Source organism: Lupinus angustifolius, chromosome LG07 (genome assembly GCF_001865875.1).
Source record: "Lupinus angustifolius cultivar Tanjil chromosome LG07, LupAngTanjil_v1.0, whole genome shotgun sequence".
NCBI classification, from domain to species: Eukaryota; Viridiplantae; Streptophyta; class Magnoliopsida; order Fabales; family Fabaceae; genus Lupinus; species Lupinus angustifolius.
Genome location: NC_032015.1, coordinates 5,522,428 through 5,528,151, shown reverse-complemented (window position 1 = coordinate 5,528,151; position 5,724 = coordinate 5,522,428).

The following is a 5,724-nucleotide window of genomic DNA, read 5'->3' as shown; positions in this document are numbered from 1 at the left end:
ATCCCAAACTACTTAGAATATAGACTCAAATTATGTCCTAGTCTATATATGGCCAAATGAGTATAAGGCATGTTGATTGTTGAGCCACTTTCAAGCTTTAATAGAACCTTGTCTTCATCAAAACATAGGTAGAGAAATATTAGTACTATCCTTGACACTTTGGACTCTCAAAATTTTTATATACAATAAAATAAATTTGTTATTAAAATGTTCTTATTTATTCAAACAATTTAGATGGAAATTAAAAATAATTATTTTAATTAATGGATGACATTTTGGTTAAATTATATATAATTATTAACAAATTTAATTATATTTCCACCCCTTAATATACATAAATCTACCAAAAGATATTAGTTTTGTTACCTTTACCTTTGTTACTTTTTAAAGTGTAAGATTAAAACACCTTGCTCAAAAATTGTACTAATATGTTTTTTAGCTTAAAGGAAGTGTTAAAATGGTAGGAGTCATGGATAAGAGATATCTTTTTAATGAGAAAGAAGGAATGAGAAAAATAAATCATGAATGAGAAAATGGAAACATTATATATTGAATTGAGTTACAAGAAATAAAGGAATCACCATTTATATACTACAATACCTAACTAATAACTAACTAGTTAACTGATTAACGAAAACAATATTACAACTAACAAACTGAAATCAACTAATAACTTTAAGAGGAAGTATTATCTTTAAGACAGTTTTGGTTATAGGAATGCTTTTTAGCGCATAATGTTTGAAAATAATATACTTGATCTATTCTTGTTAGGTATCAGTGGCCTAGGAACACCTAGAAGGGGGTTGAATATGTGTAGCGGTTATCAATCACCGCTTCTTGCACCAAAACCCAATTCTGGAAACAACCTAGTTAATCGATTAACACCTAGTTTTAATCGATTAACACATGCACAAAACAGAATGATCAGAGAGGTAAATTGCACAGTTATTTAAAATCAATTGAACAGAGATAAAATATATATTATTAAGCACTATTAACAAGCATATAACAGTGAACAATTATGCAAAATATCACCTATTAAATCAAATTGAAACAACAAGTGAACATTTAAGGAGAGAACATCCAAAAGTGGATTTTTATCGTGGTTCGTTTACGGTCCACTGCAAACTACATTCAAGCCTCCCTTTCTAATCTTGGGATATTTTCTTCTTCACAATATTGAATATACGTATGATCACACACACCAATTCAATTTACAAAAACATATGACGCTTCTTTCTTAAAATCTAGAACACCTAAGCCCTTGGTTTGACTCTACCTATCGCCTGAGAAAACCTTTCTTGCGAAACAGCCCCAACCAAGATTCTTGTTCTCAAATCAAGACCTCCTAGTCTCGGTGAAGAATTCCAATCTATGTGGTGGTACGACACCAAAAGATCAATCCAAAATACACAAAAATAGATTAAAATAACAAGGTATTAGTAGCACAGTAATGCTTGAAATATTACAAGTAAAAGACCTTAAGACTAACTCACTCACAAATCACTCAAGCCATAAAAAAAAAGTGAGTTAATCAAAAACAGAAATCAATTATATCTCTCTAACAATCTTTACAAATAATGCATGAACATGTGAGCAAGATAAGGATGAACATAAGAATGTGAAAAACAGTATGCAAATCAAAAATCAATTAAGCATGGTAACTCTCTTCCTCACACATGCAACTCTCTTACAAAAACAGAATACAAAACGAAATATGATCTCTAAAATCAATCCTATACAATGGAATGCAATGCTGCAGTTTTCTAGAAGTTGCCTCTATTTATACTAGGCCGTTTTTACAGTTGGATTCATTGCAAACAGTTAAACGGTTAAAATTGAAATCAGTTATAACACAAAACAGACATGTTAATCGATTAAGACAACTCGTTAATCAATTAACCAGTGCAACAGAAAACAGTTGTAACAGAAACACTGATGTAACAGAAAAACAGTTGAGTTAATTGATTAAGTCACCACGTTAATCGATTAACTAGCATATTAAGATACGTGATTCAAAAGGTAAACTTTTCATATGTTATGCTTAACTCCTATACATGTTTTAACAATTATATTATGCTTAATATGCACATATAATATGTATAATTAATGCATGAATATACAATTAATTAGATGATATGTATCATGGATGTGATATGACAATTAAAATGGCTTGAGAGACTTGCACCTAGGTTCACCTCACCTATACTCACTTAGTAGGACACACATCCCAGACTACTTAGAATAATAACTCTATTTATATCCTAGTCCAGATATGACCAAATGAGCTTTAGATATGTTGATTATTGAGTCATCTTCAAACTTTAATAGAACTTTGTCTTCATCAAAACATAAACAAAGCATTGCTAGTGCTATTCTTGACACTTTGCAGTTTCAATTCTTTCGTAAATATAGTCTTGTTGTTGTATTAATTTTTTCATATAGTTGTTATTAATTCCCCTGTTATTATCATTTAAGATGCATATTCTCACTTCATGCTTGTCTTATAAACATTGAAAAAAGGAATTTTTTTATAAGCAAAAATATATTAAAGACAAGCATAAGGGGTGCAATCCAATTATAACTTATAGAGAAGAAAAATACAAGTATAGGGATCAATACACAATTGAAAAAGGAATTAAATAGGAAGAAAATAATGGGAGCATATCTCCTGTTCTAAAAAGTTTATTACTTTATGTATCATTCACTTGTAAATGGTTAAAAATATATTTAAATTAAAATTTTAATAATTAAGTATTTTATGATCAATCACAAATGATAACATATGGAATCACACACTTTTTTTGGGTAAAAAATGTCATCCAAAAACAATGGAGTGCATCAAGTGCTGCAAAAGGATTATGCTTGCTAATACTAAGCAACATCTCCGATTCGATTTCAAAATTTGTATCACTTAATGTACTTATTCATTTTTATTAGTGAGAAGAGTAAAATATATATCAAATTTATATTTTCTAACCAATGAAAATGAAAAAATACATGAAGTGATACACATATTAAGACACAAAATTTGTTTCATACCCATACTCTCATCTACTTTGGAGTATCCATGTGCGTAAGAGTATCTACATTAAATGATAATTTTTAAGTTTAGTTATATAAATCGTAATAATTAATATATATATATATATATATATGAGAGATAAGTTTATCAATATTTTTATTATGAAATAATAATAACTATACTATATATAATCTTAAAGTAATAAGGAAATTACAATATAATATATATATATATATATAATATTTATTAAAAATAAATTTATGAATACCCAATAGATAAATACTATAATAAACATTTTCACTCCTAAGTTATTATTATTGATACGAGTTACGAGCAGTTTTAAAACACCCACAAATTAGGTTTCCCATAAATACAAGTATTTTTTTATCCCAATAATTCACTCTCATATTTGGTAATTATATTTGATTTCTATAAATTACTTACAACACATATTTGGTAATCAATATTGTACTAAATACCACTTTAGAATATGTTCGACAATTACAAATAACTTTGATCTTTTCCACTAGTGCTTCAAATATTTGTATACAAATACATAAAAAATGATGGTATTTTTTTCAGAATTTTCAAGTAGAACTCTTTTCGAAGTTTTAATGTATATCCCTAATTTATTGTCCTAAAAACCCTTACAAATATTCTGTTTCTTAAAGATTAATGTTTTAAGCTTTTTAATTTTTTATTGTGTTCTAAATTTCTTGATATTTTTAAAACCGAAGACTTAATTATATATTATCTTTAATTATATCTATATTTACTACATTCACCTTTTATTCTCTTTTCTTTCTCTTAGTTATAGAAAACATACAAGGATTATATGATGATATTTTACTAAAAAAAATACCAAATTAATTATATCTTTTAATAATTTATTAATCTATGTGCATAATTGTAAAGATCAACAACAAAATAAACATTAGATAAAAGAAAATTTAAATATTTTTACACTCAGTTTTGATTCATTACTTGTTTATTTCAGTGTTATGAGATTTTTAGAATGACATATTAGAATGATATAAAAAGATTCATATCAAGGTAAAAATTTATATAAAATCAATACATAATTTACTATTCATTTAAATTATTTTGTATGAAGAGTTAATAATAATTAAAAATAAATGATGTGCGATACAATGAGTGTATCAAATCACACATAGATAGTGCATTCATTTCTTTTGCCTCATAGAAACAATGGGTTACGGTTGTTATGATATTTTGAGATTAAACGTATTCATTAATTTGATTTATCGTTGAATTTAATGTCATGCTATGAATTGACGGGTAGGGGAAAGAGAGTTCAAGAAAAGGAAAACTATGGCAGGCAAGTAATGTGGGCATTAAATGCAAGGAATAGTAGACAAATTGCAGCATTAATTGGGTAATTTGGAATTTAAACACATTCACCTAACTGCTTTCATTTTGGGTAAGATAATTTTCACCAGGTCATTATGGTTTTGTATTTATTCTCTTATTAATTAATTTTAAAAAAATAACACGTCAGTACATTTGAACTTTGAAGCTCATAAATGAACTTTGACCTTGGATAAGCATAACAGTAGATTTTTTTAATTATCAAAGATGAACATACTTGTTACAACTAACCTTCTCTTGTATAATAATCTCACGTCATTTATAACTTATTATTGGGGAAGGAAAAGTCACATAATAATGAGTATTATTTTATTAGTATAGCAAACTAAATTTCTTAAATGATATAACACTATATTATTGTATGAGATAGGATCCAGGATACCAAATAATAACAAAGGATCTTCATCCAAATATCAAACCTCAATTAATTTGAGTATAATAATTGAGGTAACATTGACACTTATTAGAGCACTAGATAGAAAAATTAGAGATGAGGGTTGATTTTAGGGGTCTATTCAGCAAAAGTATATTGTAATTATAAATATGTAAAGGGATCCATTTACTTAAGAGAATGTTTTTTAAATTTACTTCATATCTTAGCCATCAATTCTAGAAAATTTAATGGTTTTAATTAGCAAGCAGATCTAAATCATTAGATGTCCCTAAAATTGATCGCTAGATTGAGGAGTAAGTTTAAAAAACTTACTCTTGAAATATACCAGCTTCTTTCACAGAGTGGCTAAGGTCAGGCAACACACTAAAGCTCTCATCATGTTAAAGGAGGGGGAAAATATCCTAACTAGTCATGATGAAATTGTCACTCATGTTCTGGACTATTTCACAGCTTTGTATGCCTCTCCCAACACTATCACCCCTAATGATTTGATCAGTTCTGTTGTCCCTATTTTGGTGAATGATGAGGATAATCTCTTGCTCACTAAGCTCCCATCCAATGAGGAAATTAGATCTGTTGTGTTCAGCATGAAGGGGGATGGTGCCCCTGGCCCTGATGGCTTTGGTGGATGCTTTTTCCAGGCTTTCTGGGATATTATAGGGCCTAATGTGTGTCAATCTGTGCTCTACTTTTTCTCCAACAATTGGCTTCCTCCAAACTTAAACTCCAACTCTGTGGTTCTCATCCCTAAGCACCCTGAAGCTGATACAATTGAGGACTTTAGACCAACTGCCTTAGCAAACTTCCAATTTAAAATCATCACCAAAGTCCTAGCTGATAGACTTGCTCTGGTGGCTCCTAAAATTATATCTCCTTAGCAAAGAGGATTCATAAAGGAGAGGCATATCCATGAGTG